Raw genomic sequence first — 25,368 nt, 5'->3', positions numbered from 1 at the left:
AAACAGTATTTAAAATGTTTGCATGCTTAAGGAAGCATTTACATCAGCTTCCAAACTCCAGGAAAGCAGAACCATGCAGGATAAGAAGGGCTGAGACTGCATTTTTAAAGCTGAGTTTTGACATAGTTGCCAAATCCTTCCATTTCTCCACCGTGTATTAGGTTGTTGAATCTCATGCATTAGGTTGTCTCATGGGTCAGCAGTGATGAGGGTGATATTCTAACAAAGACCTGACAAAGTTTTGGGTCAGCATCATACCCAACAATAGTGTCAATTCCTTTCTTTAAGACTTATTTTTTGGAGTTTGAGTATTGCAGGGGAAAATGGAACATAAAGGTGACATCTAAGTGGTTCTGAGGATATATTAGTAGCTATATGCTGAATGTATCATAGATAATGAAAAGTAATGGTAGTCATACTTTCTTTCATCCTTACTACATGTGCTAAGGCAAATTAATTATTTTCCCTTATACTATCTCCTTCTCACAGATGAAAGATAGGAGACTTGGAAAGTCTAATAGGATGACCCAATATTACAAAGCAAGAAAATGGCAAAGCTCGGGCTTGAATAAGCTTCACCTCACTCCATAGTTCTTGAACTAACTTACTTCATCATCCTGTTTCCAAAGCAAGTATGAAAGCAAGATATGATAAGGTATTTAAGAATTGGATATTTATTTGTACTTCACCAGAGGCAAAAAGAAAATTTACAAATTTAGATAAGGAAGATAGTTCATTGCTCAATTCTTGGCAAGTAAAATGCATTAATTTAGGAATTTGATCCTGAAGGTTCTTTCAACATGTTCTATCAACATGTTCACAGAAGAATATTTTAATGAGGGTCACATCTCGTTTCACATTGCAGCTGTTACCTGGCTTCTAAGTATCAAAAGATACATTCCAGAATACCAGAGGAAGAGAACAAAGAGGGTAGAAGGGATTGGATGGGCAGGTTGGGATAGGAGGATGGAGAGGCAATGTCTGTAGGGATATGTTGTCCAAACTAGACTTTGTAAAGAGAGATCCCTCTTTTCCTACTTCCTGTCTTGGGGATTGTTTTGCAGTCAGGTGTAGTGGAATCAGCCTTGGGTTAATGGGCTGGAAAATAACCTGTCATCTTGGCCTGTCCAATCTCTAGTTGTGGACCCTGGACAAGTCACTTAACCTCAGAGGACCTCAACCTTCTTATTTGGAAAGGTAGAAAGATAATAGGGACAGATGAACCCTTCCAGCAATTTGGTAAATCAAGAATTGGCAGCTGTTGCCATGGATTAAATTCAAATTCAATGCTTTTATTATTTTATCTCTTGCTAGAATGTGAACTCTTCTAAAAGCACCGAAGATGTGTATTCATAAGTCATTTGTTCATTTCAATTAAAATTAAAAGCATTCATCATCTCTATACTGTTATTTGGTAAATGTTTCCTTGTTTAAAGAAACTTCTTCCATTCAAAATTATACCTAAAGTAATAAATTAGTAAGTAAAATATAATACTACCACTTAAAGAAAGGAAAAAATGTTCTGTGTATATGCTCATGGGCCAAAAAAGTTGGGAGGAACACCTACCAGACAAGTATCAGTGGTTTTCTGAGAAATCTGAGTGAAACTTTTACACCAGACACATCATTATATCTGCATTTTTCAGTTGTGGGGCTTGAACTCTAGGCCTGGGTGTTGCTCCTGAGCTCTTCAGCTCAAGGCTACCGCCCTACCCTTTGAGATACAACGCCACTTCCAGTTTTCTAGTGGTTAATTGGAGATAAGAGTTTTTTTGGTCTTTAGTGCCCAGTCTGGCTTTCAACTGTGAGAGCCACCATGCCCAGCTTACATCGCTAAATAAATTTTTAAGTTGCTAAAATATAATGTTTTCATTGTTCCAAATTAGCCTGGCCAGAAATACGTTACATGATTATTACATGGTAGATGTTAATTTGTTTAAAAAAAAAGATTACAAAAGATTTTTTTTCAAACCAAAAGACATTGCTTTGCTCTTACATTGGGGGGGGGCGGGGAAAGCCATCCACAGAGATGGATTTTCCCATTGATTCAAGTGTGAATGAAAAGGTCTTCCCCTTTTTTTCAGTTCATGTGAACCTCAGGAGAAAGGCTATGGGCTGATTATTTGAGTGAGTGGGTTTGCCTGAAAGTGATAGCTAGCTGAGTTGGAAGACAAGAAGAATGATAAAGCATGCCTGGCTTGTACAGCTGAGCTGAGCAGTAGCTCTCTCTACCAGACACTATCCATGCTAACTGTATCTGATTCCACTTGATTATGTATTTCATTGAATTTAAATGTTGATGAGGGGCCTCTGCTCTATGCTTCTCATTTAGAAACCTCAATAAAAAGGGCACCTAGAAAGATTTGCCGGTCAGCCGTGCAAAATACATTACTTTCTTTGCCACACGTTTGCCCGAGTCAATATGATCATCTTTTCATCAGTCTGTGTCAGTGAGCATTTCAAGAACACTTGATGCCATAATACCCAAAGAAAAAGCCCTTTCTGATATAATAGAAACAATATAAAATATGGGCTTTCAGGTCATTGAAAAAAATTGATGATATTCACACAAAGAATTTTTTATGCTATGCAGATGTATTTATTCTCCTGTTGTTATTGATGAATGAGAAAAGATAAATGTTCTGTGTAAGGAAGAAATAATGGTAGGATACAGAGCTGACTGCTGACTCCCCAGTAAATGAACACAGACAAGCCACACTCATGGAAGCCCATTCACTGCCTAAGCCTTCACAGGGACTGGGGAGGTTCTGAGACCATCTCAAACCCCAAGCCCTGAGAATTAATCAAATCAAATAACATAAGCAGACTTGAAACCCTGCTCTAGCTCAGGGAGCTTGGGGAAGCTGGCCCAACTGCCTGTAGCCTGGTTTTCTCAGCTGTCAAATGAGGTTATCAATCACTATGGAACACTGTGTTATAAAAAAAAATTGGGAGGTAAGTCATGTAAAGCCCCTTGTATAGGTCATGATTGAACCTATATAGTACTGCGGATACAGGAAGCTTCTTTCTTTAACTTTTTTCTTTTCTCTTTTCCACTCATGCTTATATTCCCCACTATTTCCAGAAATGGCCAAATTGTCTTTCTTCCTTCTGATCTCCATTCTTCAATAGTAACCCACAATGTCATAAGCTAAGATCAGCTTTCCCCTTTCCTATCTTGAGTTTTCAGAAACCTCAAGGAGACATCCACGTACACGAATCTATACAGGATGGAACTAGTGGAGATAATCTCAACATTTCCCTCTAGCCCTGAGACAGAGATAAACATAATTGATAGGGGGATAGGGCTTTGGTTCAAGTTTCATTTGTGTCCTTTTGGCCTTGTCTGCATCAGCTGCTTACTGGTTAGCAGATCGGCCAGGTCAAAGAACATTTGTTGGCAGCTCTTATCCCAATCAGTGTGATTTCAGTGTGGGTGCTTGCCATACATAGCTACAGTTGCTTATACAGAGTAGGTGAATAGGTGAAAGTGATACTTTGTGGAGAGAGTAAAGTCAGATGAGCAAGACAGCTATAACAAAAATTAAAGGGATCTCAAAAATCACCAGCAATATAAGCAATACTGTAATGAAGTAATTTTTAAATCATCATTCATAAAAAATATTAAATTTTAAAGACAGGGACCAACATTGTGCTATGCAACTCTACTTCCTTTGCTTCACACTAGCACTGAGCAGTATGGGTCAGAAATCAAAAGACAAGGGTTTCAGCCTCAGTTCTGACATTACTTACCTACACTTCTTTCCTAACTAGTGTCCCCAGGCATATTGCTATGCTTCTTGTTCCTAGTTCCTCCTATCTTTTTACTTAGGAATCTGATTAGATAACATTCTAACAATTTTTGAACTTTGAATTCTGATTTTTTCATAACATGAAGTAGCCTTATTTGAGGGCATCAGCAATGACTCAGAGATGGATGCCAGTGACGCATGCCTATAAACCTAGTTTCTCAGGAGGCTGAGATCTGAGCATCATGATTCCAAGCTAGCCTGGGCAGGAAAGTCTGTTGAGTTTATCTCCACAAAATAGTTTACCTCTACCAAACTACAAAAAAACAAAAACAAAAGTGGGGTTGTGGTAGAACACTAGCCTTGAGCAAAAGAAGCTAAGGGACAAGACACAGGCCCTGAGTTCAGACCCCAGAACCAGTACCAGAAACCACCTCCCAAGAAAGATTAAATGGGTAAGATTGATTCTTTTAGACTTTTAACCCCAAATGTCTACTGAGATCTTACTACATGCCAAGAACTAAATTGGGCATTGAAAATACAGAATAGGAGACAACTGATACCACACAAAAAAAGGAAGCAAACTGAAGGTTAAGAGTTAAAGATATCCTTCCCTAGGAAGTGACTATAAGCCTTAAAAAAAAATTAAAGGAGTTAGGCAGAGTACAGAAAGGTTGGAATCCTAGAAAGAAGGAAAAGCAAAGCCAAAAATGCTGAAGGTGATAAGAAAACTGTCAATGTAAGAAGTTGAATATGACGTAAACATAAGTAGGATGGGTGGGAAAAATAGAATATCTGATAGAGTATAATGCAACTTGGATTCTAGTCTCTGCGCAGCTGCTAGTGCTTCCCACATCTGGAATTCTATTTTCGAACAGCACAAACTTACCTTGAGAAGAAAGGTAGCATTAAATATTGTATACCTCTCATGTAAGTTAGTAAGATAGTTGGATTTTAGATTCCTCAGTAGCAATGAGGGGCTGTAATTAGTACATGTATTCAGTTCTCTGAAAAGAATTTGCACAACAGGTAAGTCCCCATTGTGTGATGGCTTAACCCTGAAGAATGCAAGGACCTGCCTAAGGCATGCAGATTTTCATCTTACTCAGACAGGTGCGCAAAGGAGACAATTAGCCACATGTTTTAGGCAGACACCCTCAACACATGTCTACATCACCTAAACTATGACAGCCAAGTTGCCCTGAGGTTGCCATATTTGTGTCTGAGAATTTAAGTGCTGCACCTAAGAAGATAGAATAAGAGCCAGGTATTTAGAGTCGCCCCAAAACAATATTTTAATAGACACCAAAGCATGCCATCTCTAGAGACTTGCACAAAGAGCCAAAGCTTTGTTTTTAACTTCATTGTTATTATACATTTCTACCCCTTATGCACACTTACTCTGCTCCCAAATGCACAACTAATTTTTCTAATCCTCATGATTCTCCATGATAGGTTCCACTAATATCTCCATCTTAAACATAGCAATAACTAGAAAGCACAGAGAGGCGTATATATACCAAGTGCCCAAAGTCACACAGTTGATAATGGCAGAGGCAGAATGAAGAATAAAGTCAGCTGAGAATCCCAGACTCATCGGTATTAATTGATTGGAAACAGTTTACATTCTCTGCCATGTCTGCTGCATGCCCATGTGATGTCACTATAATTGGACACTCAAGGATGGAGACAGTCCAAGCTTTGGAAAACAACACAGCCATTTCCTTATGGGGAGAAGGGCATCCTAGATCCATCCCCAACTCCTTCCCACCACTCTTGAGAAGGAGGCATCTTCCTCTCCTGTTCTCATTTCCCATACTTTTATTCTTCGTAGATAGTTCTTCCCATCTGTTCTCCCTTGATAAAAACTTGCTTAAGCTCACTGCACCAGTTCCCCAAGGCCCCATAACTCTTTTCACCACCATATCTCCTAGGTGACTGACAGGTATATGCTGTCCGGATATCTCTCCTTCACTCACCTCTGAAATATTACTTGGGAGCACACTCGTATTGAAACTTCCTCCCAGAAGGTAACCCCTGAACTCATGGTCATTGTCATTTGTAAAGTTCCCTGCCATCAATCCTCCCTGCCTCTCTTCAATTAAAGTCATCCTGGGAATATACACCTTTAAAGAAGGGACACAATCTGTAGGATTATAAAACACGAGCTTTGCGGCACCAGAGCCCTGATTGTCACTAAGCTGGTAAGCATAGACAAAATGATTGAGACCTGGCTCAGGTGCCCAGGGCTACAAAGTGAGGAAAGGAGTTGTGTGGGTTATGGAGTGGAATGAGATTCCCTGTGGGGGCTCTTATGGCAGGCTTCCCCTAGGCTATTTTTCTGAAGGCTTTCGATTTCCTTCCCATTCACATCTTATCTGAGAATTCCCTTGCCCTGCTCTCTGTAGAGCTTCTTTGGAGGGTCTAGCAGGGGAAGGCAGCTACTCTGTACCCATGGTCAAAGAACAGTATTCCTATATGGCGGAAGGTCAGCCTCTTGGCAGGAGGGATCCAAGTGGGACAGGGAGGGAGGACAGGGACACTGGCCTAGCCAGTCAGATCAGTAAACTGCTGAGGTAATAGATGTCTAAGCCAGATGGCATTCCCATCCCATGTTCTCTCCTAGAGTTTATTCCTCTCCTTTATCCTTCGTGCTGCTAAATGCCTTCTGTTCTTTCCATGTTTTCCCTGGGCACAAATGATACCATTTACTGTGAAATCATAAAATGCTGGGGTCCTTCCTAGTCCTAACCAAGCTGTTCAGAGTCACCTCAAAATACACATCTGTGAAACTTCATTGAGTCTTTTGTCTTCATAAGCTCACTCTGCCATCTGTCCAACTACCAAAGGCCAAACACAAAGTACTGTCTGCGATGCTCCTTCTCTGGCACAGGTGGAATTAGTCAGATCTGAAAACAACTCCTGTGCTTTTTTTCATTTAGTCTTCTTATGATAAGATTTCAGATTGGAATGTTAGATATTTGGATTTGATCCGGTAAATAGCTTGTGTCCTAGGTGAACTATTGTAGATATAGGTGGATTAACCCACAATCCTTGATGACAAGAGGTCATGAACTCTTTGAATAAGACTTTACAAGTTGTTACAAAGTACATAAAATAAGGAAATTCTGACAAAGGGGGGAGAAGTCATTCATAACTGCCAACTTACTATGTAACAAATATTGTATAACTGATGCTACATTAAAGATGCAGCAATGATAGGTTTTAAAGTATATCTAAAAACAATAATACTTTTTTTTGTCAGTCATGGGACTTGAACTCTGGGCCTGGGCACTGTCCCTGAGCTCTTCAGCTCAAGGCTACCTACCGCCTTATAACCCTTGAGACAGTGCCACTTCCAGTTTTCTGGTGGTTAATTGAAGATAAGTCTCATGGACTTTAGTGTCCAGGCTAGCTTTGAACTGAGATCCTCAGATCCTCAATAGCTAGGATTCCAGGTGTGAGCCACCGTGCTCAGCTTAAAAACTATAATGCTTTTATATTATTTCTTAGTGGATTTTCACAGAAGTAGCTATAAAAATATGGATTTGTAAGTGTGTGTGTGTGTGTGTGTGTGTGTGTGTGTGTGTGTGTTGAGTGTGCTTCTGTGCTCATCCTGGACTTGAATTCAGGGCCACAGTGCTATCCTTGTTATGCTCAAAGCCAGTGCTCTCTCACTTGAGCTACAGTGACACTTCCAGCTTTTTGGTGGTAGTTGGAGACAGGACTCCATGACTTTTTCTGGCAAGACTGGCTTTGATCCTCAGATCTCAGCCTCTCCCAGTACCTAGGATTACAGGCATGAATGATCAATCAGCACTCAGCAAATAGGTTCTTATTTTGATCTATGGCCTTCCTGGCACATTTTTGCCATTGATCTCCTGAAAGTTGATCCCCTTAAGAAACAGAAGTAGTGATTGAGCTGTCATTATTCTAATGACAATCACTTCACAATTGGATTTCTCATTCATTCATTTACTTATTCACTCAACAAATATTTACTGAGTCTCTATATCAGACCTGTACTAAAGGCTAAAGATATGTCTATAAATGCCTCATGCCACCCCCCCACCCCCCCAAAATACTACAGGAATACTGGAGAAGTAGAGGTACTGCAGGAGCACAGGGAGAACTGGCCCTTCAAGATCAGCAGGTTTTATTTTTCCCAGATCTAACCCCACCTCCCCATCACCAACCCTGCACCACTAACCACCTTCATCATTTCACATCATACCTTGAGTTCCATAACAAGGTCCGAGCCTTCAGGCTCACCAATCCCCACCCACCCTACATGCTATGGTCATTTTCTGATACACATCTGATGGTGTCTCAAACTTTCCCAACCTTCAAACACTCCTGGCCTTTTGCACAAACTTAAAGCCATATTGCTAGGGGCAGTTCCATTCATATTTGATTGCTGCTTGTGTCTCAGGCTTGATATTGGGATCATTTAACTAGCAGAAATCCCTACATCACTCACTGCTGCCACAGAGAACTACACCTAGTCCTCACATAGTTCTTCTGCTCAGAAGTCTTTCACTTATTCTTGTCTTCATTTGAGACTTCGCACATATCAACCTCCCAAGAAACTTTCGTGATCCTCTTGCTGCAAGCCACTCCCCATCTACACTTTCTGCCTTCCTAGAATCCTAGCCATATCTCTATCCAAACATTCACTCACAGAATTAGTTATTAATTAATATCATCTGGGTGCTCTACATCCATGTATGGCTCTAGCCAAAAGAACGGCTTATAGCTACTCAAATTTATCAAGTGCTCCCATACATGTCCTCTGCTTAGAATTTCCTTCCTATCCTTCCCCCACTGGTGAAGACTAGTATTTAGCTTTTTCAAAAATATCTCAAAAATTACTAACTGGAATCCCCTAAGGGAAGAAATAATAGAGAATAAGTCAGATTGCATCACAGAGAGCTTTATATATATTTCTTTCTTCTTGGAAGGTTGCGACCCTTTTTTTTTTTTTACCTTTTTTACTTTTGTTTTTTCCCCCTTTCTGAACCTTACTACATAAAAAATGCTGATATTGAGAAGATCCACACAGAGGAAATGGAATATATGGTACATGCGTTAAAGAGCTCACGGTATAACACAGAGCTACTCTGTTAGTTACTACTGCACACATGTAAATCTTGTATTTACAAGATTGTAAACTCTTTGAGAACAAGACTGTGCTATGCATTTTATAGGCTTTCAATGCTAAACACAGGATAGATGCTCAATAAGCACTTGCAATGGAATTTGCATATGACCAAAATAAAATGAAATACATTATAACAGCAAATAAAGAACTCTAGTAATATACATATATATTAAATCTTGATCTTTTCTTGCCAGGATTTGCAAAGAAAATGATGGGAATGTTCACCATGAAATCAAAAGGACATATGCTGACAATTATTTTTAGACCCCTACTATGCCAATTTCAGCTGGAAAATATTTTTGGAAAGGTCTTTCCTTCACTCATTATTCAAAAGAAAAAATATTCATGTCTTACTGAATAGCTTTAAAAAAACATTAAAATACAGTCTGTTTTAACAACATGCATCTTTTTCACAATATCCAACCTCCTGTTTTCCTTTTCTTAAAAAAATCTCTCCCCCTTCAGCTATCTTCCTTTATTTCTTCTGTTAATGCTGGGGTTTGAACTCAAGGCCTTATGCACACTCAGCTTGCTTGTTTGGCTAGCACTCTATCACTTTAGCCATGCTTGTAGCCCAGCATTATTTTGATACTTTTGGAGTCTTACAGACTTTTCTACCCAGAACTAAGATCCTTCAGACCTCAGCCTCCTGAGTAAGTAGGACTACAGAGGTATGAGCCACCAAACCCTGCAAGTTTCTTATTTATTTATTTATTAAGTTTCTTAATAAATCTCCTATATCATGCTTTTTCCAACTTCAGAGTTGGAAAAGCATTTTTAAAAATTTTTTTAAAGCAACAACTAAGGCCCCTGCCTCAAGCAGCAGCATGGAGGTGTCTTTATACGTTCATCTCAAAGTAAAAAGAAGCCCCTTTGATGACTCACAGTCCTGGGATCTGAGCCTCCTAGGCTACCATGGGCTTGGCTTCTCTTAGAAATCCAAGCTTCTTAGGATATAGAAGACACAACATATACCTGTGTGCCCACCCTGCCTTCTACTCTAAATAGAACCTATGGAGAGAGAGAGAGAGAGAGAGAGAGAGAGGGGGGGGGGGGGGCTTGCACACATGCATTTTCTAGACCAAAAGAACTAATGTGCCATTATGCTAAAGGTAAACCCAGGAATAATCAAGTCTTCTCTGCTCCACATGGGACACTCCAGACACACAGTGCCACTTTGTGAATAGGAGCAGCCCATCCAAACGTAGGAAGTGGAATATGAATTCCTTGAAGGCTGCAGGGGGCTTTTGCCTTGACCTCTCCCTGCCTTCACAACTCCTCTAAATTTCCATCCCTTCCCTCTTCTATTCTCTTTGGTCCTGGCTCTGGCCCCCTTACGTGCTAACCAAGTCTTGGCCGTTTCAAAACGTCATTCGATTTTAAGCTTGCTTTCCAAGCCCTGGTTCAGGCAGGCTCTTTACTCTATGGGATCCTGCCCCCAGTGGGCTGGCATTTTAAGAAATCCTTTTCTCAGAAGCCTTTCTCTTGAGCAGAAGAAATATCTATCCAGAACGGTGCCTTTTTAATAGCTCAATATCAAACTGTAGTAAAAAGATATTTCTTCTATGAAAGAGATTGAATTTTAGAGAGAGAGAGAGAGAGAGAGAGAGAGAGAGAGAGATTCCCCACAAAGACAACTAACCCAGAACCCTGCACATATTCCACACGTGCGTGTCATAAAATCCAGAGCAAAAATATAGCTTCAGCTTTGGCAGCCACCGCTGCAGCCCCAGCGGCTCCCAGCCCTGCATGAAGGACAGCCCCCTTCCCCTGGGAAGGAGAGAAGCTGGAGCCCTGCCTTACCAGGAGGTGATTATGGCAAGCCTTTCAGTAACTCATCATTCTGCCCTTCCTGACCTGAGCTTCACCCGGCTTTGGCTCTAGTATCCAATGCAAAAGCCTATGCCTGTCCCTCCAATTCTCCAGGTGACACCCCTCCACACACACACACACACTACTATACGCCCAGGGCGCAGGATGGTGGCAGAGAAGGATGGCAGGTGCCCACGCCTGAGGAAAAAATAATAATAATAACAACAATCTTACCACCTACAACTGGGGAATGACAAATCCCAACCTCTGCCTGGATGGATTTGACATCTGCTACCTGAGGGGCGCCTGGTACCCCCACCCCCAACACACACACACACACACACACACACACACACACACACACACACACACACACGCCGGCCCACGCGTACCCGCTTGCCAGGCAGCCCAGCATGCAGTTAGGAGGGTGGAACCGGACAGAAGGAGCCTCCACGCCCCCTTTGTCTCCACGTTTCCCAAATGACAGCAGAGGAAAGTTTACTAGCGGCGGCGGCGGTGGCGAGGCGGTGGTAGCTTTCTGTTGGGTCAATCTGACACCTGGCAGTTGGGGACCCTGGGTGGGGATCGCCCCCTTTCCGGCCTCCCCTGCGCCTGCCCAGGACGGGCTCTGCCTGCATCCGCACCTTGAACCTCACAAGGCAGGCTGGGGCCACCTGGACATCGGGTCGGGAATGCGTGTGTGTGTGTGTGTGTGTGCGCGCGCGCGCGCGCGCGCGCCTCGGGCGAGCCACCCGCGCCGTACTCACCTCCGGTGGCAGGGCGTCCTCCCGTGCGCCCTACTGGGCCGTGGGGCTCCGGGCGGCGAGGTGCATTCGGACAGCCGCGGCTGGAGACTCACAGGCTCCGCCGGCGCTGCAGCCTCCGCCTGCCTGCGTGGGAGAGCGAGCCGGGGCGCGCGCGCGCTCGCGGGGGAGGAGGGGGGAACGCGGGCGTGGACGAGTGTGTGTGATGAGTGTGTGAGTGTGTGTGAATGTGTGCCAGGGGGCAGTCGTAGGGGGTGTGCGGGAGCTCACAGATTCCCCTCGGCCCCCATCCCGCGCTCCACCTCCTCCTCCTCCCCCCCGTCCCGGCGCAGCTGCCCGCCCGCCGCCGGCACAGGGTCCGGGTTTCGGGATCTCCTGTTTGTTTAATGAAAGGAAAGGAGCGAGGAGAGGCGGGCGGGCGGGGGGGGGGGGGGGGGGCAAAAAGTGGGGGCGGAGAGGGAGGCGGGGAGGGCGGGCGCGGGGCTGCGCATGCTCGGTGAGACACCCAGCGCTCGCTGGAGAATCCCGGGCGGTGCGTGTAGAGCGAGCTGCTTAGCCTGGCGAGCGAGGTGGACCCCCCCCCCCCCCCACACACACACACTTCCCGGAGAAGCCCGGGTTCCTCCGCCGGGGTTCCCGGCAAGCAGCAGGGAAGCCCGTCACCCCGCGCGCCCTGCCAGGGGACTCAGGGGCTCCCCTGGTGCTGGACGTCTGGAGTAGGCTCGCTCCTACCCCACCTGGAACATTGCTTCTGCTGCCAGCCTTGGCTTTTTCTTTTTGGCCACTCCTCGTGGTTCTCCTTGGCCCTGGATATTTTTAGTGCTTCTACTGGGGATCCCGGGGCGGGGGAGGGTAGAGGGGGGAAAATCCGTGGTGCATCTGCCCCATGGGTCCAGGAGAAAACGCGGGCTTGCAGGGGGCTGCCTGAACTGAACTGAACCTTGCGACTTCCACTTAGTGGAGTGGAAGGGGGTGGCAGGGGGAAGGCAGTCATCACTCAAGGGCCCCCAAACAGGTTTGGTGGGTAGAAGATGAGGAAAGAAACACACAGTAATTTTCTTCCTAAGAACAAAGCGTGGGTGGGGGAGTGTGAGAGGAAGGTGAGTCTCCCAGCCCCACCACCCCCACTCCCTGGCTGACACAGTTAGAGGACACATTTGCCCCTACTCAGGAGAGCAAAAGGAACAATAGAATGGTTGTCCCGTCGTTTCCAGTGTAGAAGCCTTCATCACGCTTGGGCTTCTGGCTATGTGGTGAAGCTCGAGACCTGTCAACTCGAAGAGAATCCAGGATGAAAACCTGAGCCTGAGAGGGCGCAGTAACCCGAGGCCCCCGGGAAACGCCGACCAGGGCCTTTGCTAGTGGAGTGGAAACTCTTCTGTGTGTAGAACAGGTGAGGGCCCATTCCGAAACTTCCACTTTTCCCCTCTCTCTCCGTTGACTCTTTACTGCCTTTCCCTCCCTTTCATCCCCTACAGAAAAGACATTTTCAATCCAAGAAATTCCCCGGACAGACATTCTATCCCTGTTGACTCATTTATTTGCCCTTTGGTTACCTGCCATTGGAAGAGAGGGGGGAAAGAGAAAACCAGGCTGCTCTGTGCAAATCTTTTCCAAGCTTTCATTAAAGATCACCTCTGAGTGCTTCCACTATGCAGAGCGAGCCAGCAGATGCTCTCCCCCTGAACTCTGACCCAGGGCCCATTCATCTTCCCCGTAATAATGCCAAATGACAGTCACGCAGCAGGGCAATTAGATCAAATCCTAGGGTATATCTAACAACGATGGAGAGAACAACAGCATGTTTAAATGACACCCCAACAGCCCAAGCTGGGGGGAGGAAGGACTTCAGGGAAAGGAGAGAAGAATGGCAAAGTTCTTTCAATGAGAAAGTCTATGAATGCTGTGGCGGGTGCCTCCTCACAGTGATTCCTTCCAATAGAAAAGTTGTGCCTCTTGCCCTGCCAGGCCCGCGCATACGCACTACATAAGAGCAAGGGCAAGTGATGGTTTTGAATGAATGCAAGAACTGGATGAGACCCAGAAGACAGAGACGGGGCTTAGGTAGGCACAAGTCTCAATTTTATGGTTTTTCTCAGTAGAGAATATGACCAAAGTGATCCTTTTTCCAGTTCCAAGAACAAAACTCATTTATTGGAGCCTACCTTTGGGTGATCTGAACTCAGGGTCAGCCCATTCACCACCCTAAAATACAATATAGCTCTTAATAAAGGTCAAGGATGAAGGGGACCTTATAAGTTTGGGCTTGCAAGTAAGGGAGAATCCCTTGATTAAAGCACTTGTGGTAGAGGATCCTGATGGGGTCATTCTAGAATAAATTGTATCACTCAGGGAAAATCTGAGAAGCACAAGGAGACATTAAATGAGATGAAGTCATAAAACAACACCACAACGGCCAGCCACATAACAAGCTCTCCAAAATATGTAGCTATTATTGAATATTAACATTGTTACTACTATGATTATTTTTAAAGCAAACGCTAAGAACATCTTTTCTCTTAAGCTAAAACAAGTAAAACAGATGAAAGCCACATGCCTCACAATTTTCTTTCTGGCTACTTCTGTTGCCCCCCTCACCAATCATCCTGATGCTTTTAACTCCATGTATAAAAGAGAAAAAGAACAAAATGCTAAATGGTATGAATGTTGGATAATTCCAACTCTCACCACTCCAAACTCAAATCTAGACATAGGTTGAGAACATATTGTCTTCCTGTAATATACCTCAAGCTTTTTTAAAAATACTATTTGTATAGCACATGGTTAGGAATCCCACCTGTCTTCCATTTCTTGTAATAATCTACTATCTTGGCAAACAGCCTTTGTATTGTTTTCCTTTGTTCTAATTTTATCTATTAAATGCATTATTTCTACTAGCTATAGAATTCCTAGCACCAATTAATTAATTTACATCTGCAAATGATTTTGAGAGACAGATAAGTTTGAGAGACAAAGAATTCCAGGGGCTCCAGATATTTTTACTGGTCCCTTATGTTCAGGTTGCATATTTAACATTTATCCTCCTTTCCCAGAGAAAGACAATCCCTAAATATTACACCTGTCTCCAGAGACCAGCAAATGTCTACAGCTTTACCCTTCATGTTAGCAAGTATTGTATCTAACAGAACATAATATTGATACAAACTAATTCTAGAATAAAAATAAGTAATAGATAAGCCAATTGTACAGTAAGCTTCCCAAGAGTTATGGCTACTATACAAATACTTGGATTCTTGGGAAATTATGTGAAAATCATTGCCAGAATTTAATAATTGGTGAAACAATAGAAGCACTTTTAGCAAGGAATTATATGTGTATATATATAAAATATAAAAGATTTGCTTTGATCTTCCAATAAATATGAGGCATCCTATTTTCACTTGCATTATATCCCTATCTGTAATTATGATCATTTCCAAGTACCACTCAAATGGGATAGACATCTTATTTGTACTATATACTATACCTATAATTATAAAAATATTCCTATCACCCTATACACATAAAAGAAAGTATTCTTGGCCCGTCAATTCTTTCTGCATTTCAAACTTACCCCATCTGTGTTGGTTATGAGCCATTTCAGGACAGAAATTTCTTTTTATTTGTAATGCCTTGTGAAGTACATAGGTAGTACAAATTTAGGAAATATTTAAAGAGTGAATGAGTACATAGCCCAGAATTACTTTATGCTGGTAATACGTTGACTTTGAAAAAGAATTTTCAAGTGCTATGACACTTGGCAGTCCTAATAGGTGATGAAGTCAATAGACAATAATTTTTTAAGCTTTTGTATGTGATTATCTAAAAATAAGAGCTTAGATGAAAAAGGCAAAGCAGGTTTCTGTAGACAGTTTTTATCCCCTTGGTAACAGATAACTCAAGCTCTTTCTAATTTTTCTGGTTCAGAAAGTGAATGCATTTTGGTTCAAAGTGAATTATTATTCAAGGGGCAGCTTTATGCTGAAAAACTAATCCACCAGAATAATAATGTGCTAAATGTCTCTCATTTAAGAATTAAATAATCGGCTCAATAGTGGTCAGGCATTTTTGTCTTCAAAACAAATAATCCAAAATGCGAAGGAATCTGCTTTGGCATCTATTCCATAACTGAAATGAAAAGGGACCCATAAGAGGCTGGTTTTATTTTCAAGGATGAGGATGAGGATGCTCAAGTGGGGATGAAGGGAGGCTAAACTGAGAAAGGGCTCAGCTCTGATCCAAACCAATTTAAGACAGGGAAAGGAAAATGAGAGAACCAAGTGCTCGGTATCCTATTTGTCTTTTTCACTCAGTCATACATCTAGTAAGGGTGTTTACTGACAATGATCTGAGAGAAGAGAGATCCAAAGACAGATGCTGTAGTCTTTTATAACTTGATCTGAAGTAACATACCATCAATCCTACTGTGTCATAAAACCCACACAGACAGACCAATCCTGGTACTTGTCATCAGATTATTTCAGTTGATTGATAATTTTAGGGTGTCTGTGCTTCTTGTAAGAAAACCAACTGATATGAATCGTGTGTGTATGTGTGTGTGTGGGGGGGGTGGGTGTGTGCATGCACACATGTGTACACGTGTGTGTCAGTCCCAGGGATAAAACACAGGTCTTGGTTCTATCCCTGAGCTTTTCTACTCAATGCTGGTGATCCAGCACTTGAGCCATAGCTCCACTTCTGGCTCCAGGAGTTAATTGGAGATAAGAGCCTCACATACTTTTCTGCCTGGCTGTCTTTTAATCACAGCCCTCAGATCTCAGCCTCCAGAATAGCTAGGATTACAGGCCTGAGCCACCAGTACCTGGTTCCCTTGCTTCTTTTAAAATTGTGGACTCATCTCACCCACCTTGGACCTAAGGTTAGCTGCTACTTCATGTACTTTGATATCTAGATTTCCCCATATATATCATACTTTACGTTCTGGGTTAATGCTTCCTACGGCCTAGTCCACAGGGCCCATGTGTATCTGTTCCTGGAAACCTCACCAAGATGATCATACATGAGCTAGCAGCACCAGGCACCTGCCGTCGATACATCCACTTTTTGGTTCTCATCCTGGCACCTTACTTGTTACCTCCTAGTAAAAGCCCATATGGGAGTTAGGAGAATTCAGACTCAACTTCCTTTTTAGACTTCACAAGATGTAAACAGTTCCACCATTCACTTTTCCTGTCTTTGAATTATGCCCCAATCCAGGGCAGGCAGAATCGCCAAAGTCTGTTTATCTTTTTCTTTCTTCCGCATGTTGCCAACCTGGGCTCTTTCATTCCCAATGGCTGATCTTCCTTTTCATCATCTTTAAAGTGAGAAGACTAAATTAAATTACTCAATCATCACTTTTTTAGTCGTCTAGACCAGAGATCAACAAACTTACTCTGTAACGGACCCAGTTAATATATATTTTAGATTTTGTGAGCCATATGGTCTCTGTCACAGCTACTCAAGTCTACAGCCATGAACAATGCCTAAAATGAAAGGAATGGCTCTGTTCCAGTATATTTTTTTATATAAAACATGTGATGGGCTGGGTTTGTTCCATAAACTGTAGTTTGGAAACTCTTAAGTGTAATCCTTGATTTTCTGTCTTTAACGTCTGTCATTAGCAATATATTGGGTAGAAAGAACCTGAACATTTCTTTCTATCCTGCTTGTTAGAAAATCATAAAAAATCTGGGCATTGGGTCAGAAAAACTTAGTCCATTATTGACTTGCGAACTCGTTGTCAGCAAGCATGGCAATCACATCATAGTAAGAATGTAGTAATTTTTTTCTATTTGTAAATTCATTTATTATGTTTTCCACATGGTACACTGTCAGCAACACTAACCATGCTATTTTTAGCCAAAAAGTAATTTGTGCAACCCAAGGAGTTTAATGAGAGGGATATTTTAAAGGAAAATGAAAAAATAATGTCAGCAAGTTATTCCTACCTTTTAAAATATAACAGGTAAATAGTCTAATTATGACTAGCAACTTAGGAAAGCTGCCTCTCTAAAGATAAATAAACTCAACCCCAATTTTTAAAAAATCTTACATAAATCCCAGTGTAGGAACAACATCTATACTGAGTTCAACTTATACATACTGAGCTGCTAGCTGGGTCTTTTACATTAAGCCAAAGTTATTAAACTATCTAAACAATTTATTCCTACAAAGTAATCTACAAATTCATCCCTATTAAAATAACAACATTCTTGCAGAAGTAGAGAATTACATCCTAATATTCTCATGGAACCGTAGTATACTCCATGTAACCAAAATGATTTTTGAAGAAGGAAAACAAAATTGGAGGTCTCACTCTTCATGATTTCAAAACCTACTCTAAAGCTAATCAAAATAGCATGGCACTGGCATAAGGACAGACATATAGGCCCCTGAAATAGAATAGAGAGCCCAGAAATAAAACCAGACATATGGTCAAAATGATTTTTGCCAAGTGTGCCAAGACTATTCAATGGAAAAAAAGGCAGTCTTCAATAAATGGTACTGGGAGAACTGCTGATCTAAATGCAAAATAATGACACTAGACTCGCTTTTCCCACCACATATGCAAGCAAACTTTTCTTTTGGTGCCAGTCCTAAGACTGGAACTCAGAGCCAGGGGATAATCTCTTAGTTGTTTTACTCAAGGCTAGCATTATATCACTTAAGCCACTGTTCTGGCTTCTTGGTGGTTAAGCAAGGATAGAAAGCCCAGGCTGGCTTCGAACTGTGATTCTCAAATCTCAGCCTCCTGAGTAATGAATCACCATTGCCCACTTTTCAAGTAAACTTAAAATGAATAAAAGATGTGAACATAACAAGTAAAACAATGACACGTAAAAAAAATAAAACAGAGGGAAACACTTTATAACATTGGATTCACCAGTGGTTTTCTTATTTTTGACAAAAAGAAAAAATAAAAGATTTTTCTATATTAGAAATAGACACTTTTGTACATCAAAGACACTATCAACAAAATGAAGGGAAAAGTCCATGGAATAGGCAAAACTATTTTAAAATGCTATGTGATATATCTCTATATCTAGAAAGATAGATGAATAGATGATATTAATGTGTTAGACATTAACATCTGAGGTATGAACTCAGATCCATAAGCTTGCTTGGCTAGTACTTTATTACTTGAGTTATACCTCCAACCCCGTCTTTTCTAGTTATTTCGGAGATGAAGACTCATGGATTATTTTGCCCAAGCTGACTTCGAACTGTGATCCTCTAGCTCTTGGCTTCTTAAGTAAGTAGGATTATAAGCATGAGCCACACAGGATTGGCTTCGGGATATATATAAAGAATACTTACAAAAGAGAATAACTGGGTCGGGAGTTTGGCCTAGTGGTTAAAGTGTTTGCCTACCATGCATGAAGACCTGGGTTCGATACCTCGGTACCACATACATAGAAAAAAGCCAGAAGTGGTGCTGAGGCTCAAGTGGTAGAGCTCTAGCCTTGAGAAAGTCCAAGGACAGTGCTCAGGCCCTGAGCTCAAGCCCAGGACTGGCAAAAAAAAAAAAAGAGCAATAACAAAAATAGAAAGAATTTGACTATGCATTTCTTCAAAGAAAATACAGAAATGACCAATAAGCATATGAAAAGATGTTCAGCATTAGTAATCTTCAGAGAAATCCAAATCAAAATTATGTGAGATGTTACTTCATGCCCACTGAGATTATTAAAAAAGGCTCATGCATGTAATCCTAATTATTCTAATTATTCAAGAAGCTGAGATATAAAGATCATGGTTTGAAGCCATTTGGGGCAGGAAAGCCCATGAGAGTCTTATCTCCAATTACGAAAAAAAAGACAGAAGTGGAGTTGTAACTAAAATGGTAGAGTGCAGCATTGAGCACAAAACTTCAGGGACAATGTCTAAGCCCTGAGTTTGAGAACTGACATGAGAGAAAGAGAAAGAGAAAAAGAGAGAGAGAGAGAGATCCAGAGAGACAGAGACCAAGAGAGAGAGAGGAAGAGAAGAAGAGAGGAAGAGGGAGAGAAAAAGAGAGGGGAAGAGAGAAAACTAGGATTATAATCCTAGCTAGTCAGTAGTCTGAGATGGAAGGAATAATGGTTTAAGGCAATCCCCAGGAAAATACATTTTTGGTAGGAGGGTCAGTCATGAAGCTTGAACTCAGGACCTAGGCACTGTCCCTGAGCTCTTTTGTACAAGGCTAGCACTTTGAGCCACAGCTCCACTTCCAGTTTTTGAGTACTTAATTGGAGATAAGAATCTCATGAAGACTTTTCACATTTTTTACTAACTTTGTTGTAGGTATGACCTATGATTTCAAATTTTTGGCCTAAACTTGGTGAGCTTTGTTTTGAAACAGTTTCTCGCTAGGCAGCTGAAGCTGGCTTCCAATTCACAGTCTTGAATGACTGTGCCTGAGCCCCCAGAGTTCAAAGGTCACAGGCTCAGGCCATATTGCCCTACTTGACTGAAATTTTATCTCCAAATACTTGAGTTATCCTATGTCCCACATAACTAGCAAATAATACATTAACCACCAAAAATATGTGCCTGCCCCATTCCCCTCGCTAGGAAAACTCTCATGATAACACATCATACAAACCTATTCATCAAAATATCAATGACAATCTACATCATCAGCAGTTAATCTTTCTCAGAATTAGTCACTCAGTAAGCTGGATACAAGGCTGGCTATGTTTTGGTTGTTGTTGTTTTGTTTTGTTTTTTATTTGCTGTCTTCTATTGACCACGAGTGGTATCCATAGTTCCTTTAAGAAACCATTCATCATTGCCTACTAATCCATGTGACTTGTTTTTGGTTTAACAAACCCTCCTGCCCACAACCTGGGTATAGAACCCCAACCTAGTTAGTCAAGGTTTTTTTTTCTTTTTTTCTTTTTTTGGTCAGTTGTGGGATTTGAACTCTGGGCCTGGGTGCTGTCCCTGAGCAGTGTAGCTAAAGGCTACCATCCTACCCCTGGAGCCACATTGCCACTTCTGGTTTTTCTAGTGGTTAATCTAGTGGTTAATTGGTGATAAGAATCTCAAGAACTTTAGTGCCTCGGCTGGCTTTGAACCATAATCCTCAGATCTCAGTCTTCTGAGTAGCTAGGATTACAGGCATGAGCCACCACATCCGGCAAGAGGGTATTCTTAACAAGATGATATTTAAAAAAAAATACCGGACATTTCAGTTAACAATAGTTAAAATACTTGTGCTTAGGAATTCTGAATTAGGTTTTCATTCCCTTGCCCCTTTGGTAATGTCTTTGTGGACACATTTCTTTGGTGTCTCTTTTCAGAGTGATAATTGCAAATAAAAGGGGAAACAAACAAGGGACAGGGACTGTGTTTAATGAGTCCTTAGGCCTATATTGTGACTGTTCTCTAGTCTGAGTATTTTAGGCAGTTTCAATCACATCTTCTGTGTCCTCTCCCCCTATACTGTAGAGCCAGATTTAAAGGTGGTGCTCTCCAAGGCTAACACCCACTGTTAGACAGATGGAGCTGAAGGGGGCAAGACAGAGGCCAGCAAACCCTGCCAACTCATTTGGCTGTAGGCCCAGCTCTACTCCATAACCACCACTGCTGTCCTTATCCAGCTAAAGCTGCTTTGAGCTCTCTGCTGTCAGCTTCTCCAGGCTCCTGTAGGTGACAGTGGTATTGTAAATCCTGGGTGTGATGTGGTCTGTGTGCCAGTCACAGCTTCGTATGGCCAGTAGTGTCCCTTGGCAGAAGGCAGGATAAAGCCTGCTACTATCCCCTAGGCTCTTGCACCACAGGGGTTGTCAGGAGAGTTCATAGAACAGCTGCCACTCCCGGATTGCCAGGCTGGTGTGACATCAGCTCCATGGATGTTTCCTCCTTTCCCACAGCTCTGAGAATTGTTCAGTCAAGGAATATCCACCTCAAAGAGAAAGAGGAACTCTCTTGGCTCATCCTCCTTACTAGGTTCATCTTTTATTCTGTATATAGTAGTAATCTAAACTACCTCACTGTGGTAGTCACAGCTTGATCTTCAAGATCAAGATCATGTCCTTGGTCGAGATAATAGATTAGCCCCAGCCACCCTCATTCATCACTCACCCTGATCTTGCTTCCTGTCAGCCATCCTGAATGTGTCAAGTCTTCTTTTGACAAGTACTTTCTTCATGCTGTTCCACTTTCCTCCTCATATCTGCCTGAGTCTAATTTGTGTTTCAATTGTCAGCTCAGGCACCCCTCATCTGAGAAGCCTCCTTGAAATACCCTAAGGTAGGGGACAGGCAATGAAGTAACCTTCTTCGAAGCTCCTCAAGCATTCTAGGTTACATCTACCTAGCAATTGTCATATTGTATGAAATGACACATTCATATGTGCACTATGGTTAGAATTATTCCCCTGTAACTTAATGGTTACTGTGATACTGTTAAGAGTTGGTGCTTCTGGGGATGGAAATGTAGCCTAGTGGTAGAGTGCTCTACCGAGAATGCACAAAGCCTTGGGTTCGATTCCTCAGTACCACATACACAGAAAAAGCTCGAAGTGGTGCCGTGGCTCATCTACCAACAGAGGAATGGGCAAGAAGGGTCTCATCAAATAGTGGTACCTTGACCATGGGCTTTTCAGCTTCCAGGACTATGAGAAAAATAAATTTCTGTCTTTAGAAATTATCCAGTCTCGGGGCCAGGAGTTTGGCCTAGTGGTAGAGTGCTTGCCTAGCATGTACAAAGGCTAGGGTTTAATTCCTTGGTACCACATACATAGAAAATGCTGGAAGTTGTGCTGTGGCTCAACTGGTAGAGCTCTAGCCTTAAGAAAAGTCCAAGAACAGTGCTCAGGCCCTGAGTTCAAGCCCCATAACTGACAAAAAAAATTACCCAGTCTCAAATACTTTGTTATACCAGCACACACACACTAAAGCAACATGTGACTCCATTTATAGACCAAAACTAATTGAATATAGAAATTATTCTTTTCCAATTCCTACTTTTCTGGAGTCATGACACCACCATCTGAGGGGCTGCTAACAAAGCATCTGCTGAGAGGCAAGCAGCCAAGACTGTCCTTTTCCATGTTCAGTGGGTGGTGACATTTTGTGTGGCTTTTGGTGGTGGCCACTGAGATCCCTACCACCATCAGCTAGCAGAACCCCATGCTGCTAAGCAGTCAACAGCAAACACACTCCTATAGTTCATTTACCCCGAGCCTTCTCAGGGCGCGTACAGATGGGCAATTTGCAGATTTTCTCCACCATGCAAAGTGAATGTGAATAACACCTGTGTAAGAGATTGTGTAATTTAATCCATGTGTTAATCCAAAAAAGTGTTTTGCTTTTTTTTAAAACTTGTACCCGTTTTACAAATGATGCCTCTGAGGTAGAGAGGACATTCACCAGAGAGAAGTTTTAGAAACAAACAAAAGAGGTTTGGATCACTATTTCAATGCAGTGCCTAGAATTTAAATCATTAACGTAGGCACTAGCAGTTTAAAGGAAATTGTGTCACTATTAATAACTATGCTTTTCTACTAAAATTAGTGTATGATGTAAGGGAATAATTCTTGGAAGTATCTCACTTTAAGAAAAATGTTTCTGCTGTGTTTCACTCGTTTATAGGATTGTCTGGTTTGAAATGAATAGAGAGGGGCTGGGAGTGTAGCTCCCTGTAAAGTTCATGTTTAGCACATGTGGGCTTATGCGTTCTACCTCTAGCCCAAAGAAGAAAAAAAGATAAGGGTAAATGGAAAGAAAATGGGTAAATGGAAGGGGAAGGGAGGAGAGAAGAGAAGGAGGGAAGGGAGAAAAGAAGATAGAGGAAATGAAAGGACAACAGAGGAAAGAGAAGGGAAGAAGGAAGGAAGAGAGGAAAAATGAAAATAAGAGAGGGAGAGAAGAAGGAACAGAAAGAAGGAACACCTGTGAGGGAGGAAGGGGGAGGGCAGGGAAGGAGGAAGGAAGAGTGAGAAGAGAGGGAGAGAGGGAAGGAGGGAGGGGAGGGAGAAGGAAGGGTGCAGGAAAGAAGAAAACAGAAGGAAGGAAGGAAGGAAGGAAGAAAGGAAGGAAGGAAGGAAGGAAGGAAGGAAGGAAGGGAGGGAGGGAAGGAGGGAGAGAGGCCGGCAGGCAGAAAGGAAGAAAGGAAGGGCAAGAAAGAGAAGATGAAGCACTCTAGGCCTGAACAAAGGATAGCAGAAGAAATCTTATCACCAGTTCCCTTCCCTTGGGTGTAATATAAAAGAACTCTGGTGCCTCCATCACTATTGTTACTAAATTTAATCACTTTAGGTTGGTGGTGACTCCTCCAAAGAGCAGCATGTCATGGGTGTCCCCAAAGCTCCAGAGAACCAATTCTGGTTTAGACACATCATTGTTTTGTAGTGAGAGTGTCCCCACATTATCGTTGGCTCTGCTGGGAACATTCGGCAGCTACTGTGCCACCTATAATAACGAGTGTCAGCACTTTTGTGGTCACCACGACTTGTGTGGCACCTGCAATGGTAGCTCAGAATACTGGCTTGTCACAAAAACCAGTCGCCGAACCAGTAATGTCAGCCTTCCAGCACCCAAAAAAATTATTCTAAAAAGAAAAATATTGTGTCTATGTAATAGAAGAAAGAACTTTTTTATGAGTACTTTTTCCCTGTTGGAGACCCCATAATATAGTAGGAAAAAAAAAGCCAGAGAATTATGTTTTCTCATCAGTGAGACCATTTCCTCTAAACCACTAGTGCCTAAGTTAATGATTTAGATTCTAGGCACTGCACTGAAATAGTGATCCAAACTTCTTTTGTTTGTTCCTAAAACTTCTCTCCAGTGAATGTCCTCTCTACCTCAGAGGCATCATTTGAAAAACAGGTACAAGTTTAAAAAATCAAAACACTTTTTTGGATTAACACATGGATTAAATTACACAATCTCTTATACAGGTGTTATTCACATTCACTTTGCATGGTGGAGAAAATCCCCAAATTGCCCATCTGTACGCGCCCTGAGAAGGCTTGGAGTGAATGAACTATAGGCGTGTGATTGCTCTTGACTGCTCAGCAGCATGGGGTTCTGCTAGCTGATGGTGGTAGGGATGGTGGCCACTGAGCAGTGGCTACCACAGAAAGCCACAAAAAGTGTCACCACCCACTGAACATGGGAAAGGACAATCTTGGCTGGTTGCCTCTCAGCAGATGCTTTGTTAGCAGCCCCTCAGATGGTGGTGTCATGACTCCAGAAAAGTAGGAATCAGAAAACAAAACAAACAATCTAAAAACCTTTGGACAACAAAAAGTCATCAGGAATGTTAGGTAGAAATGTAGACACAGACTGTGAGTTAGAAAGGTCCGGAGTTGACCCGAGAAACTGCCCTTCTAAAGACAGTGCTAAGTCATAGGAGAAAGGAATACTGGATTCTCCATTCTTTGCTTTTTAACAGCAGGTGAAAGTCAGGTTTTTTACATGACATTTTTGATTTTTTAAATACTATCTGTTTAGAAAGGCAAACAAAGACATCCTGTGTTGGTCAAGAAAAACCATCCGTGGGCAAGACTCAACCCATAACCATCCAGTGCTCACCTCCCGACACCCAGATTCTCCATCATTCTTCAGAGATTTCCTTGCACAGGAAGCCACATCTGAAGGCCTAGAGAGGACTTCTGAGGCCCCTAGGAAGCTTTGAGGTGGTCTCAAACCCAGAGAAAAGAGCAATGTCACGGGAGGACTCCATTTCTTGTGAAGCAGAGGCAGTTGAGTGAATGAAAGGACAAAGTTTTCCTAGACAGCTCATGGAGCATGGAAGCAATTTCTCTCTCTCTCTCTCTTTCTCTCTTTCATTCTCCCTCTCTCTCTTTTTCTCTCTCTCCCTCTCTCTCTTTCTCTCTCTCCCTCTCTGTCTCTATCTCCCCCTCTCCCTTTCTCTCTCTCTCTCTGTC

At 42.3% G+C, this 25,368-nt stretch overlaps 1 protein-coding gene across 1 annotated transcript in view; it reads right to left on the bottom strand.

Annotated features, from left to right (window-relative positions):
* Plppr1 (phospholipid phosphatase related 1) overlaps nucleotides 1-11,788 on the bottom strand; it is a 228,986-nt gene extending 217,198 nt beyond the window's left edge. The window contains exon 1 of the mRNA XM_090329153.1: nucleotides 11,490-11,788. The gene's annotated coding sequence lies outside the window, so the exon portion shown is untranslated. The remainder of the gene's footprint in view (nucleotides 1-11,489) is intronic.
* Between the last annotated feature and the right edge of the window lie 13,580 nt (nucleotides 11,789-25,368).

The sequence above is a fragment of the Megascapheus bottae genome, chromosome 3 (assembly GCF_031878675.1).
Source record: "Megascapheus bottae isolate mThoBot1 chromosome 3, mThoBot2.hap1, whole genome shotgun sequence".
NCBI classification, from domain to species: domain Eukaryota; kingdom Metazoa; phylum Chordata; class Mammalia; order Rodentia; family Geomyidae; genus Megascapheus; species Megascapheus bottae.
This window is presented reverse-complemented; position numbering and strand designations above follow the sequence as displayed.